The sequence below is a fragment of the Chiloscyllium plagiosum genome, unplaced genomic scaffold (genome assembly GCF_037043375.1).
Source record: "Chiloscyllium plagiosum isolate Xiang-an unplaced genomic scaffold, Cpla_swu_hap1 HiC_scaffold_16, whole genome shotgun sequence".
NCBI classification, from domain to species: domain Eukaryota; kingdom Metazoa; phylum Chordata; class Chondrichthyes; order Orectolobiformes; family Hemiscylliidae; genus Chiloscyllium; species Chiloscyllium plagiosum.
Window position 1 is genome coordinate 88856591 of NW_028270154.1, and position 15814 is coordinate 88872404.

The 15814-nt window shown below is 43.2% G+C and overlaps 1 protein-coding gene across 3 annotated transcripts in view; it reads right to left on the minus strand.

Annotated features, from left to right (window-relative positions):
• shtn3 (shootin 3) overlaps window positions 1–15814 on the minus strand; it is a 127304-nt gene that overhangs the window by 62294 nt on the left and 49196 nt on the right. The gene's annotated exons all lie outside the window — the stretch shown is intronic.

A 15814-nucleotide genomic window follows, 5' to 3' on the forward strand; every position in this document is an offset into this window, starting at 1 on the left:
CAAACCATCCGTGAATTATATTTCTAACTCCAGTGAGTAAATATCTCCAATAAGATGGCAGTGGTGAAAGGCTTCTGAGGTTGGAGTGCCAGGCCTCTAGGGATTCTCTGGCATGTCTTTTAGAAACACTATGTAGGACAAACAGGAAGAAAGTTAGCCACCAGGATACACGAACACCAGCTAGCCACAAAAAGACACAACCCTCTCTCCCTCGTAACCCTACACACGAGGAAAAAAAAACACCATTTCGACTGGGACAACACACCTATCCTGGGACATGCTAAGCAAAGACATGCCAGAGAATTCCTAGAGGCCTGGCACTCCAACCACAACGCCATAAACAAACACATAGATCTAGATACCATCGGAGTCTGTCATTGGCTTTTAAGATTGTCAATATACTCAATTCAAACTTGATTGGAATTTGGTATTTTTCAGGGAATAATGTAAACTGATTGGCCTAATTCAAATCTCTTTTGTCATTTCCAAGCAACCAACTAATTTAGCTTTCGACCAAGTGTTACATTGTTACCTTATTGAGAACACTTGGTGCTGTCAGGTAGCTCTACCAGCTTTTAACCCTCTTAAAGGTACAGTACACCCACATCTTCATAACAATTCCCCCCCAAGAAAAAAATGAAACATCATAATGAAAAGATGGCTTCATTTTTTCTCTACTTTTAAACACATTACCCTGTCATACAGATAACTTTAACATACGTTCACCTGAACTCCATCAGTTAAATCCATCAGATAACACAGCTGCGATTTCTTTCTTACGACCCGCAACATGTATGATTTTTAAATTAAAAGTCTGTAACGTAAGACTCCAATGAAATAGTCTCATATTCTTGTCTTTAAAGCATTCTAAGAATGTAAGCGGATTGTGATCCGTGAACACAACCATTTCGACACATTGTTTGTGACATACACATTAAAATGCTGTAAGGCCAGCACCAAACACAAAGGTTCCTTTTCGATTGTGGAGTATTTCCTTTGGTGGATGTTGACCTTCTTTGAAAAGTGACCAACCGGCAGCTCAATCCCATCCTCATCTTCCTGTAGGAGCACAGCTCCAACTCCAATGTCACTAGCATCGATGGGGACTTTAAAAGGTTTTGAAAAGTTTGGTGGAGCTAAAACTGGTTTGGTGGTTAATATTACTTTCAAATGGTCGAATGCCTCCTGGCGTGGTTCTGTCCACCGAAACTTTATGCTCTTCTTCAGCAAATCGGTTAACGGGGCCACTACACTGCTGAGGTTTGTAACAAACTTCCGATAGAATCCACTGAGTCCTAAGAATTGAAGCACCTCTTTCTTCGAGGTGGGTCGTGGAAATTCCTCGATGGCCTTCATCTTTGCGTTCCTTGGGGTCAACCTTCCATGACAGTGTTACGTCCCAAGAACATCACCTCTGCTTTCGCGAAATCGGTTTTATTTAAGTTTATCACCAGTTTTGCATCTCGTAGTTGTTCAAAGAGCTCTGCCAACTGTACCATGTGATCTTTCCAGGACTTACTAAAGATCACTACATCGTCCAAATAGACTGCACAGTTTGTTAACCTGTTCATGAGTCTTTGGAATGTGGCGGGCACATTCTTCATTCCAAAGGGCATCCCTTTAAACTGATAGCCCATTTGGGGTTACAAACGCCGATGCTGATAAAGGTACTTGCCAGTAACCACGCAGTAAATCCAACTTGGTGATGTAACAGGCTTGTCCGTCTCTCTCGATACAGTCCTCCAATCTAGGAATTGGATAGGAGTCCAATGTTGTAACAGTATTGACCTTCCGATAATCCATGTGGAACTGTTGAGTCCCGTCCGGTTTGGGAACTAAGACGATCGGCGAACTCCACTCGCTCTGGCTTGGTTTGATGATGTCCTCGTCGAGCATGGCCTCCATCTTGATCTGGACCTGTCTGGCTTTGAAAGGATTAAGCCAATAGTGGTGTTGTTTTATCGGAGCAGTATTCCCTATGTCTATTTCATGTACAATAGCATTAGTCCTCCCCATTTGATTCTTACATATGTCCTTGTACTGCAGTAACAAATCTTTCAACTGCGTTCTATGCTCCTGAGGCAGACAGCTTACTAACCTATCCCACTCCTCAAGGACTTCTTCATTTTTAATTAATTTTAAGGCACATCAAAATCCACGTCACCTGAATTTGATTCCTCACTCTGTGGGCCAGTAACTAACACCTTGATTAGTTTAGTTTACATTACAGTGTGGAAACAGGCCCTTCGGTCCAACAAGTCCACACTGACCCGCCGAAGCGCAACCCACCCATACCCCTATATGTACCCCTTACCTAACACTACGGTCAATTTAGTATGGCCAATTCATCTGACCTGCACATCTTTGGACTGTGGGAGGAAACTGGAGCACCCGGAGGAAACCCACGCAGACACGGGGAGAACGTGCAAACTCCACACAGTCAGTCGCCTGAGGCGGGAATTGAACCCGGGTCTCAGGCGCTGTGCCACCTGTTTCTCCAGTTCTTTCTGTCTATTGTAATATAGTTTCAACATGTTCACATGACACACCCGATACCTTTTTTTCTATCTGGCATCTTTACTAAATAGTTCACCTGACTCAACTTTTTCTCAATTTGATAGGGACCACTAAACCTGGCTTTGCAGGGATCTCCTATCACTGGTAACAACACTAACATGTCATCCCCTTGGGAAAACGTCCGAGTCTCAGAGTTTTTATCTGCCACCTGCTTCATTCTACACTGTGCTTGCTTTAGGTGCTATTTAGCTAATTCACCAACTCGATTTAATCTCTCCCTGACCTCCAATACATAATCTAAGTGTGAGATCTCTGACTTTGGTCCTGTCAAATTTTCTTTAATTAATTTCAAAAGGCCTCTCATTTCATGCCTGAATATTATCTCAAAGTGAGTGAACAGAGTAGATTCATTTAGGGAATCTCTAATGGCAAACAATATGAATGGGATGCCTTTATCCCAATCATTCGGGTAATCCTGATAGTATGCTGTCAACACGGTCTTCATGGTCTGATATCACCTTTCTAAAGCTCCCTGGGATTCAGGATGCTACACACTGGGTTTAAAGTGCTGTATACCTAAGCTATCCATAATCTCCTGAAACAGCCTAGCAGTAAAATTTGACCCTTGGTCCGACTGAATCTCTCTGGGTAGCCCATACTGTGTGAAGAAAGCTACGACTCCTCTACCACCCTTTTTGTCTCAATACTCCGTAATGGAATTGCCTCCGGAAATCTGGTAGACACATCCATTCTGGTTAACAAGTACTGGTTCCCAGTTTTAGTTCTCGGGAGGGGACCTACACAATCAATTATAACCCACATGAAAGGTTCCTCAAATGTGGGAATTGGCAACAAAGGGGCTGGTTTTATTACTGCCTGTGGCTTACCCACCATTTGGCATGTATGACACCTACGACAAAAGTTAACCATTTCCTTGTGCATTCCAGGCCAATAAAAATGTTTTTGTACCTCAGCCTGAGTCTTTCGTACCTCGAGGTGACCTCCTACAGGTAGTTCATGTGCCACACGGAACACCTCCTGTTTGTATGCTACTGGCAACACAATCTGGTGCACTCTGGCCCACTTCTCCTCTTCACTAACCTGCCGTGGTCTCCACTTCTATCTTTCAGAAAATAATCCTCCGGAATGTTCTCTGCCTCCTTTTCAGAGTATGCATTCACATATATATCCTTTATTATCTTGTCTTGCTGTTGCAAGTCCCTTAGCCTTTCAGGACTACACATTCCTGTTTGACCCTCTGCCTGTTCAGGTTTTTCCTGCACCATTACGCCAACAGGGTATCTGCTAACTGAACCTCGACTCCTTCATCTTTCTCTATTCCATTTCCCTTCATGTTGTGACTTATGATAGTGGGATCCAGTTACCACACAGTCTGGGAAAATACCAGGATATTTCTGTTTTCAGTCCTCGGTTTCTTGGTCTTCCTTGGGCTTCTCCACAACAAGGGGTGTCACTCCCACCTTGGATCCTGCCAAATCATTCCCAAGAACAAACTGAATTCCTGGAACTGACACTCTGTTGATCAGTCCTACGGTAAATTCCCCAGTCCAACCTGATCTTACATAGAGGAATGCTAAATTTCTGTCCATCTGTCCCACAAATTACCACACTCTCGGGTAACAGATCAGAAAGAGTGCATATTCGCTCATCCCTTACTATCAGCGACTGGTTAGATCCAGTATTTCTCAAAATTATAACTTCTTGTCCTCTCCCTGTTCTTTCAGAGTAAACTTTACCCACAGAGGTGAATTCTTTGTAGAGATCAGGTACTAACTCCATTCCCAGCCCCTGCCGAGGCTGTGCACTCTCCTGCAGCACCTCGGCTCTTCTTGGGGCCTCCTTTACTACCTTCACTATTGCCACTGGCTTAGCTTCTTTTACCACATCTTTTCCCACAATGCCTTTCTTTAACGACCAGCACTGTGACTTTATGTGTCCCACTTTACCAAAGTGGAAACACCTGAGGCCTTTCACCTCCTGCCCACCCTCGGGCTTCTTTTTTATCCTGAGGTAAACTCTTACCAGCGCTGTCTACTCTTGGTTTCGTAGTGTAGGATCTCCCCTTCTCCCAACTTCTATCCCTCACAGGACAAAATTCTGGCCGGAAACTTGTCTTATGCACCAACATGTACTCATCTGCTAATTCTGCTGCCTTTCTCACTTCCTGAACTTTCTGTTCCTCCACGTGAATTCTTACCATCTCTGGAAGTGAGTTTTTAAACTCTTCGAGCAGAATAATCTCTCTTAGACCCTCAAAGGTCTTATCTATTTTCAAAGCTCATACCCATCGATCAAATTGACTGTTTAATTCTTTCAAACTCAACATAAGTCGGATCTGGTTCCTTCTTTGTGTTTATGAACTGCTGTCTACAGAGGAACCTTGATTATTCGTACGAGATGGGTGGGCACTATTTCATTTGGATAATTGATTATTCAGTTAATTGATTAAATGCCTCTCCTCTGGGGCTCGGAGTTTTCTGAAGTTTCCTTTATCCTCTCTCTGCTTGCCTTGCACCCTCTCTCTGTCTCAGGATCTGATTCTGCGGTGGAAGATTCTGAAGCATCGCTGAAACCTCTCCAACCCACCCAATCAGTTCAATGGGATTGACACAGCAAGCACTTGCTAAGTCTGCTCCCTGTTCAGGAGAGTAGGCAGCAGCACACTGCACAGAGGCCCCCCTTGCACCCGTTTCTGCCCCCACCCTGCCCCCTCATCTGCGCCCACCCACCATCCATACCCCCACCTCCGCCCCTGCCTCCCCCATCAGTTCCCCCCCTCCCCCCCACTCCAGGATAGTCAGACTAGACGCCAACAGCAAGACTGCAGCTGCCTTTGGAAGGGGGTGAGTCTCCAAATAGCACATTCACATGCAGCCACACACATAACTTATTACTGAAACTTTTTGACAGGTTCAACCTCTGCCATGTACAGGACAATGTTGGAGAGATTATCTGGGGAAGCGGGGAGGGGGGTTTAGGGTTCACCCCTGTGTAGAACTCCAGGGAAAGTGTGTGGGGAGAGAGAGAAAGTGGGAGGTCAGTCATTTGGAGACGGTGCCTGGGCTCCCATCGATGTCCAGGACTGTTCTCAGCAGCATTTCAGTAAGCTGAGTTCATTTTTAATCACTGTAAACAAAAGACATGATCATTGCTGGAAACACTTCTTTGATGTAATGTTTCTTTCGGGACCTTGAAATCTTCTTCGGATAATCCAAAATTCAGATAATTGATATTCGGACAATCGAGGTTCCTCTGTATATGCTTCTGATACCAATTCATAAGAACTTAAAATAGCCTGTTTAGCCTCTTCATAATCTCTTGACCCCTCATCTGACAGTGCAGCAAATACCTCACTAGCTCTGCCTACCAGTTTAGTCTGAACTAGCGTTACCCATAAATCCTCGGACCAATGGTGATAGCTAGACAATATGTTGAAGGTGTAGAAGGGGACTAACACCTTCAACATATTGTCTAGCTATCACCATTGTTATCAGCTAACCCGAGAATGCAACTTTTAAAAAAAGGGTTTTGTGATTTACACATGAAAGAAGTGAAACTATCACTGTATTCTAACAGATGAAAGGCTTAACAGACAACCAATTCTTCAATGTATAATTTCAGTTACATCACACTGCAGATTTTTGCTATATATTCTGTGTTACGAACGAGCCCTCCACAATCACCTGATGAAGGAGCGTCGCTCCGAAAGCTAGTGCGCTTCCAATTAAACCTGTTGGACTATAACCTGGTGTTGTGTGATTTTTAACTTTCTCTTTTAATCTCCATCCTGTTAACTTGACTTTGCTGACTAAGTCACAACTTCTCAAGATCAAATTCTCTCTTTTTGCTCGGTTCAGAACCTTCTCTCTTCTTCCTCTCTCTCCCTCTCTTCTCTCTCTCTTTCTCTTTCTCTTTCTTCTCTCTCTCTTTCCCTTTCCCTCTCCCTTTGTTTATCTTCTAACTTCATTTTCGTCAATTGTAATTTAAGTTTTTCTACCTCTACTGCCCTTGTCTGTTTCTCTGACACATCTAAGTGTTTAAGTAATTCCCTTACAATTTCAGCTTTACTTTTGTCCTTGGTTAAACCCAAATCTACCTTATTTGCTAATTCTAAAAGCATGGTCTTTTTCTTTCCTTCTAAACTTTCTTGGCAAATTTGAGAAATAACTTCAAATCCCAGAACCACTTTAGCAATTTTAAGAGCCATTTCTCTCACTTTTAATTTAATCAACCCCAAGTCACCGAAATTAAACAAATTGTCTCACCTAGGGTTTATTTAGGGATCTCAGACACTAACCTGATAGTGTTTAAATCTGCTGGGACTTTTCGTACCCCCAAATCTATTCAAATCTGTCTAAACCAGTTCAAATTACGGACCCGAGCCCCAAACTGTTACGACACGGGATAAACTCTCCTGCTTAATTTAAAGCCAGCAACACAGAAAGATTAATCCCAAGCAGTAATCTATGAAAATTCAATAGGCCAAGAATTATTTAAAGTAAAAATTAACAACTTTATTTCTTAGAAGAGTAACAGAGAATAATTAACTAACAACTATTTACAATTCCTTCCTCTAACCTATATTTTACCTTCCCTTCTATAATACTAGTCCAATAAAACTCCCAATTAAGATTTACAAAACAACGCTTTTTATCTCAAAACCAGGCAGTTTTCTGTTCTTCTATTTGGATCTTCCTGTGTCTTCTTTTCTTCTTACGGATTCTGCTTCAAAGGCTACTGATCGATAACAGAGCTATTTTTAGGCAGTCTTTTTAACACACTGCTTGGTAGTTCTCCTCTCAACTGTTCAATTTTCCCCAGTCTTATACTCCCAAAGCATCGGAATCTGTCATGGCTTTTAAGATTGTCAATATACTCAATTCAAACTTGATTGGAATTTGGTATTTTTCGAGAAATAATGTAAACAGATTAGCCTAATTCAAATCTCTTTTTTTCATTTCCAAGCAACCAACTAATTTAGCTTTCGACCAAGTGTTACATTGTTACCTTATTGAGAACACTTGGTGCTGTCAGGTAGCTCTACCAGCTTTTAACCCTCTTAAACGTACAGTACATCCACATCTTCATAACAGCAGCAAAGTTGGAGGAGGGTTCAGGTTCCCAGCAGCTTATGCATCGATGTGGCGGTCCTAGTGCCTACCTGTGGCTGTTGTGGTGGAGGAGAGTTTGGGCTAGTGCAGTAAATGGCAGAGTCTGCACTGGTGAAGCTCAGTGAGGACATATAGTTGGGAGAGCATCCATGGAGGTGAAAGAGAAGAGCAGACAAAAGGAAGCACATGGTGAGGACAGTGCAGGAGAGAGAGAGAGAGAACGAATGAACCTGCACAGTTACTGCCTTTGCTGTTTTTGAATTCATGTGTCGCTGGACATCAGGGTGCATCTGGGAAAATTAACAAACAGTGAATTTCACAACCAATCTTAGAGGAACTGTTGGGCGAAGTTCACAGCACAGAATCAGATAAGTTAATTGTTGTTTTAAGTCTGTCCAAGAGAAAAGCTGTATTAGTGCGTACAGTGGGTTCTTTCTTGATTATATGTTTTTGGAGATAAGTCTCTTGATTAAACTTAAAATATAAGCCATAGCTCTTAATTTAACCTGGGGCAGTGTTTTGTAGAGGAATAAGACGGTGTTATTTTCTGGGTCTGTAGATTGTGAAGGAGCAAAAATGGCCTTTGCAGTGATATGTACTTCTTGTCAGATGTGGGAGTTTAAAGAGAGTTTAAGGGCTACTGCGGATTATCTGTCATAAATGCTGTTGGATGCGAATCTTATCAGATCGAGTGGATCGGTTGGAGAGACAAATAGAAGCAATGAGGAATTTGCAACAGCAACAGTATGTGATGGATGGCAGTTATAGGAAGGGGGGAAAGTCTCAGATACAGTCACAAAGATGAGTTAACTCCAGAAAGGGTAAGAGAGGTCGGCACCTAGGGCAGGAGTCTTTTGTGGAGATACCCATTTGAAACCGGTATGCTGTTTTGGAAAATGTAGGGGGTGATGGATTCTCAGGGGAATGTAGCACGAACAGCCAAGTTTCTGGTATTGAGATTGGCTCTAATGCAACGAGGGGTACGTCGGCTTCCAAGAGATCAATTGTGTTAGGGGATTCTGTAGTCAGAGGTACAGACAGACGTTTCTGTGGCCAGCAGAGAAAAAGCAGAATGGGGTGTTGTTTCCCTGGTGCCAGGATCAAGGATGTCTCAGAGAGGGTGCAGAATGTTCTCACGGGGGAGAGGGGCCAGCAAGAGGTCATTGTCCACATTGGAACCAACGATATAGGAAGGGAAAAGATTGAGACTCTGAAGGGAGATTACAGAGAGTTAGGCAGAATTTTAAAAAGGAGGTCCTCAAGGGTTGTAATATCTGGATTACTCCCAGTGCTACGAGCTAGTGAGGGCAGGAATAGGAGGATAGAGCAGATGAATACATGGCTGAGGAGCTGGTGTATGGGAGAAGGATTCACATTTTTGGATCATTGGAATCTCTTTTGGGGTAGAGGTGACCTGTACAGAAAGGACGGATTGCACCTAAATTGGAAGGGGACTAATATACTGGCAGGAAAATTTGCTAGAACTGCTTGGGAGGATTTAAACTAGTAAGGTGGAGGGTGGGACCCAGGGAGATAGTGAGGAAAGAGATCGATCTGAGACTGGTACAGTTGAGAACAGAAGCGAGTCAAACAGTCAGGGCAGGCAGGGACAAGGTAGGACTAATAAATTAAATTGCATTTATTTCAATGCAACGGGCCTAACAGGGAAGGTAGGTGAACTCAGGGCATGGTTAGGAACATGGGACTGGGATATCATAGCAATTACAGAAACATGGCTCAGGGATGGGCAGGACTGGCAGCTTAATGTTCCAGGATACAAATGCTAGAAGAAGGATAGAAAGGGAGGTAAGAGAGGAGGGGGAGTGGTGTTTTTGATAAGGGATAGCATTACAGCTGTGCTGAGGGAGGATATTCCCGGAAATACATCTAGGGAAGTTATTTGGGTGGAACTGAGAAATAAGAAAGGGATGATCACCTTATTGGGATTGTATTGTAGACCCCCTAATAGTCAGAGGGAAATAGAGAAACAAACTTGTAAGGAGATCTCAGCTATCTGTAAGAATAATAGGGTAGTTATGGTCAGGGATTTTAACTTTCCAAACATAGCCTGGGACTGCCATAGTGTTAAAGGTTTAGATAGAGAGGAATTTGTTAAGTGCGTACAAGACAATTTTCTGATTCAGTATGTGGATGTACCTACTAGAGAAAAGGTGCAAAACTTGACCTACTCTTGGGAAATAAGGCAGGGCAGGTGACTGAGGTGTCAGTGGGGGAGCACTTTGGGGCCAGCGACCATAATTCTATGCGTTTTAAAATCGTGATGGAAAAGGATAGACCAGATCTAAAAGTTGAAGTTCTAAATTGGAGAAAGGCCAATTTTGACGCTATTAGGCAAGAACTTTCAAAAGCTGATTGGAGGCAGATGTTCGCAGGTAAAGGGACAGCTGGAAAATGGGAAGCCTTCAGAAATGAGATAACAACTATCCAGAGAAAGTATATTCCTGTCAGGGTGAAAGGGAAGGCTGGTAGGTCTAGGGAATGCTGGATGACTAAAGAAATTGAGAGTTTGGTTAAGAAAAGAAAGGAAGACAGGTACAGACAGGATAGATCGAGTGAATCCTTAGAAGAGTATAAAGAAAGTAGGAGTATACCTAAGAGGGAAATCAGGAGGGCAAAGAGGGGACATGAGATAGTTTCGGCAAATAGAATTAAGGAGAATCTAAAGGGGTTTTACAAATACATTAAGGACAAAAGGGTAACTAGGGAGAGAATAGGGCCCCTCAAAGATCAGCAAGGCGGCTTTTGTGTGGAGCCACAGAAAATGTGGGAGATACTAAATGAATATTTTGCACCAGTATTTACTGTGGAAAAGGATATGGAAGATATAGACTGAAGGGAAATAGATGGTGACATCTTGCAAAACGTCCAGATTACACAGGAGGAAGTGAAACGGTTAAAAGTGGATAAATCCCCAGGACCTGATCAGGTGTACCCTAGAATTCTGTGAGAAGCTAGAGAAGTGATTGCTGGGTCTCTTGCTGAGATATTTGTATCATCGATAGTCACAGGTGAGGTTCTGGAGACTGGAGGTTGGCAAACGTGGTGCCACTGTTTAAGAAGGGCAGTAAAGATAAGCCAGGGAACTATAGACTGGTGACCGAGCCTGAACTCGGTGGTGGGCAAGTTGTTGGAGGGAATCCTGAGGGACAGGATATACATGAATTTGGAAAGGCAAGAACTGATTCGGGATAGTCAACATGGTTTTGTGCATGGGAAATCATGTCTCACAAACTTGATTGAGTTTTTTGAAGAAGTAACAAAGAAGATTGATGAGGCAGAGCGGTAGATGTGATCTATATGGACTTCAGTAAGGCGTTCGACAAGGTTCCCAATGGGAGACTGATTAGCAAGGTTAGATTTCATGGAATAAAGAGTGAACTAGCCATTAGGATACAGAACTGGCTCAAAGGTAGAAGACAGAGGATGGTGGTGGAAGGTTTCAGACTGGAGGCCTGTGACCAGTGGAGTGCCACAAGGATCGGTGCTGGGTCCTCTACTTTTTCTCATTTACATAAATGATTTGGATGTGAGCATAAGAGGTACAGTTAGTAAGTTTGCAGATGACACCAAAATTGGAGGTGTAGTGGACAGCGAAGAGGGTTACCTCAAATTACAACAGGATCTGGACCAGATGGGCCAATGGGCTGAGAAGTGGCAGATGGAGTTTAATTCAGGTCAATGCGAGGTGCTGCATTTTTGGGAAGCAAATCTTAGCAGGACTTATACACTTAATGGTAAGGTCCTAGGGAGTGTTGCTGAACAAAGAGACCTTGGAGTGCAGGTTCATAGCTCCTTGAAAGTGGAGTCACAGGTAGATAGGATAGTGAAGAAGGCGTTTGGTATGCTTTCCTTTATTGGTCAGAGTATTGAGTACAGGAGTTGGGAGGCTATGTTGTGGCTGTACAGGACATTGGTTAGGCCACTGTTGGAATATTGCGTGCAATTCTGGTCTCCTTCCTATCGGAAAGATGTTGTGAAACTTGAAAGAGTTCAGAAAAGATTTGCAAGGATGTTGCCAGGGTTGGAGGATTTGAGTTACAGGGAGAGGCTGAACAGAATAGGGCTGTTTTCCCTGGAGCGTCGGAGGCTGAGGGGTGACCTTATAGAGGTTTACAAAATTATGAGGGGCACGGATAGGGTAAATAGACAAGTCTTTTCCCTGGGGTTGGGGACTCCAGAACTAGAGGGCATAGGTTTAGGGTGAGAGGGGAAATATATAAAAGAGACCTAAGGGGCAACGTTTTCACGCAGATGGTGGTACGCGTATGGAATGAGCTGCCAGAGGAAGTGGTGGAGGTTGGTACAATTGGTATGGGTATATGAATAGGAAGGGTTTGGAGGATTATGAGCTGGGTGCTGGCAGGTGGGACTAGATTGGGTTGGGATATCTGGTCGGTGTGGACAGGTTGGACCGAAGGGTCTGTTTCCATGCTGTCCATCTCTATGACTCTATGGCATCTCCAAATCATGACTGAAATTGTAGACAGTCCGAATGAACACTCAGGTCATTATTACATTCTAAATATTGTCATCAGTGAAAATGACCCCCAAATCTTGAATGAACTGTTCAGGCGTTCCATAAAGGATTGGGAAATTCAACAGAATACATCATCTCCACACTATCTCCCATAAATGGAAAGTCTAAAGCAATGTAAAAACAATCAAAAGAGATTAAAAAAAACAAGCAAATCTAACATAGACTGATATAAAACAATCTTACGTGGAGAAATAAGCCTGCAGAAGGTATGGAAAATAGTCCAGTCCAGACACTAAAGTCTTATTACACCCAAACTATTCCTCCAATAGTGAAAAACTTACTTTCAGCCAGAAGTAGAAACAGGTATGAGTGTCAAAATTGAGATAAAACTTCAATAATGCTGCCAAGCTGAGCACTGGAGAGCCGGTCAGAATGTAACTAAACGTCGGCCTACATGGCTACTGTTACGGACCAGACCCAGGCCCCTCAGGATACTTTAAGAAGGTAGCCTAGACTCTAACGTTTTCTTATTTCAAAGGCAAATATGGAGTGTCGTGACCCAGATGAAATTCGATTGGTCAATCTACTTGATGTGAAGAAAAAACACAATTTATTCAAAAACTGTAGTTAAACAAAAGGAAGAACAGCTCTTAGAAAGAGTACATTGACTATTGGAAAACTTAAATAAATAATAGACACAGTACCTCTTAGTATTTAACTAGTAATATGACATAAGTACACCCCTTGGCAAAAAGGGAAAATCAGACACAGATTCGTACATACAGTTCTGCAGTCCAGGAGGAAAAAATATCAAGAGAAAATTCAGAGAGAGTAGCAGCCAGCAGACATTCACTGAACCTTCCAACTCTATTGAGACCATGAGAGCATCTGATGTTACTGAAAAACTAAAACCCAAAAATCCTAATCTGTGAGAGCTGGCCATGCCCATTCAGGCTGTTAAAAAAGCCCAAGGCTTCCCAAGCTGTTTACTCAAGTGGTCTTCACTAGCTAGCTCGGTGCCTCTCGTTCAATCTCTGAAGAGAATTCAGAACAAAATACGCCTCTTAAAGTCACAGCATCTTCACAGCTACAATTCTCCTGCGTTGAGCTGTTGACACCTCAATTGTGTGCAGGGAACTTGAACAAGCAGATGTAGTTTTGTAACTTAGACAATTAGGTACAACTGGGGAGGCTGTTCCTTCACTACAGGCAGCTGATCATGGAAAAGCCATCTCCCCACCAGCACAGAGTATAGTTTAACCGTGAGTCCCAGAGGCAACCACCCCTTCGCAGTGGAAATGGATCAACAACAATAGCTACATGGCAACAGCACTTGCCACATTAATGCAACTCCCCAATGAAGAAACCTGTGAATGAGCAGATACCAGAACAACCAATGACAACTTATGCATGCTCCCTTAGGAAATGTGAATGATTTAATGACTCAGGTGACTGCCTGCGTGGAGTTTGCACATTCTTCCCTGTGTCTGCGTCAGTCCCCTCTGGTGCTCCGGTTTCCTCCCACAGTCCAGTGATGTGCAGGTTAGGGTGGATTGACCGTGGGATATACAGAGTTATAGGAATAGGGTGGGGGGTGTGTGGGTCTGGATGGGTTGCTGTTCAGAGGGTCAGTGTGGATTCAATGGGCTGAATGGCCTGCTTCCACACTGTAGAGATTCTATGATATGCAGTGCATGTACAGAGACTGATGAAAGTAGAAATGACCAGAAGATAATACAGTGGTTGGTTAATGAGTGATAATTATTTTGCCCCATTATGCATCACTAACTTGAGTCATTTGTAACTGCAAATGATATTAGTGCATTTTCCAATGAAAAGTGGGATGTTTGGAGAAGTGAAATTGTGCTCAGTATAGTGACCAACTCGTCATAACCATGTGACCTCTATGGAGAGAACTGTAGCCTGCGATAGGCCAAGGCAGTTGAAGGCAGGAGAAAGGAAGAGGGGGAGGTTAGAGGTCAGAGTCATAGTTCAGGGCTCCTTCTAGGAACTGGAGGGATTATAGAATTACAGAAACACATTTTCTTTCCTAACAGCATCAGTGAGGGATTAAGACTCTAAGCAATTTTATCGTGCCATATAAAAGATGTGAGTTAATGTTTCCATTAAATGATACCATATTTTATACAATATCTTCATCATGTGCAAATCTATAGGAAGTATTTACAGTTTATGATGTACTTTTATGGAGCAGACACTGTTATGATTTAGAAAGTACAGCAGCTTTCCTGCACACAGCAAGGTCTCACAAATGGGAATGTGATAATGACAGAACATAGAACTCAGAGGGGAACCTTTTTACTGTTAGTATCATGGGATCTACCTGAGGGGGTAGGTGGAGCATTTGGCTTAAGGTCTGATTGGAAAGACAGGACTCCAATCGTGCTCTCCAATTCCCTCATGACAGGAATCCAACCTAAAGATGGACTACCCAACTTGAGGTAAACTGCATACATTGGCTGAGGAGTCTCTAGATACAGGATCCATCAGTTTGGGAGTTTTAGCTCCCTCTTCCATTTCAGAATATTGTCAGAAGTCACATGACATCAGGTTATAGTCCAACAGGTTTATTTGAAACCACAAGCTTTCGGAGCGCTGCCCCTTCATCAGGTGAAGTGCTGCTCCTTTATCATCTATCGAAGGGGCAGAGTTCCGACAGCTTGTGATTTCAAGTAAACCTGTTGGACTATAACCTGGTGTCGTGTGACTTCTGGCTTTGTCCAGCCCAGTCCACCAATGGCACCTCCACATGATTACACAATATGTCAGCAAAGATCTGTGGCCATTTTAGTCAGGTTTCTGGTGAAGAGCTAAAACACCTGGATTTGTTTTCAGCACAGTACAATCACAAATCACTTGATAAACTGGTAATAGCAGATTTTATTGTCAAACATGATTTCTGAGGCGTTAGGAAAAAGTACCCACTGAACAGCAATTTCATCCTCAGGTTGATTGCAGGGGCTTGAATGCCAGAGGGTGGAAATGATGGCGGCGGTGGGGGTGGGGTGGGTAGGTAAGACTCCCAAGCATCCAGATGAATGTCAAGCCAGTATTTAGACAACCGTTGAATAATTACAGCACAGGTCATTAAACACATTTAGGCAGTAAATGGCAAGGCCCTTCGGAGCACTGAGGGATCTTGGGGTTCAAAGTCCTTAGCTCCCTGAAGGTGGTAACACCAGTGGATAAGGTAAGAAACTACAGAAGGTGATGTGCATAGCCCGGACCATCACAGATGCCAACCTCCCATCCATGGACTCCATTTACACTTCTCTTTGCCATGGAAAAGCTACACCATCATTAAAGACCTTCCCACCCTGATAATACTCTCTTCCAACCTCTTCCATCATGAAGAAGATACAAAGGTTTGGACACACGCACCAGCAGGTTCAAGAACAGCTTCTTCCTCATTGTTATTAGATACTGAGTGGACCTGTCTAATTTCAAACCTAATGTTGATCTTGCTCTGTGTCCCTCCTGTGCAGTGTAACCTTGTGTACCTCGCTCTGTCTAAGTACCCTATGATCTGTATGTCCTTGTTTGTTATGGTCTGCCTGTACTGTGCAAAACAAAACTGCTCACTGTACTCATATACAAATCAGGTGGTAAAGCAGGCATATGGCATGCTTGCCTTCATCGGTCGGGC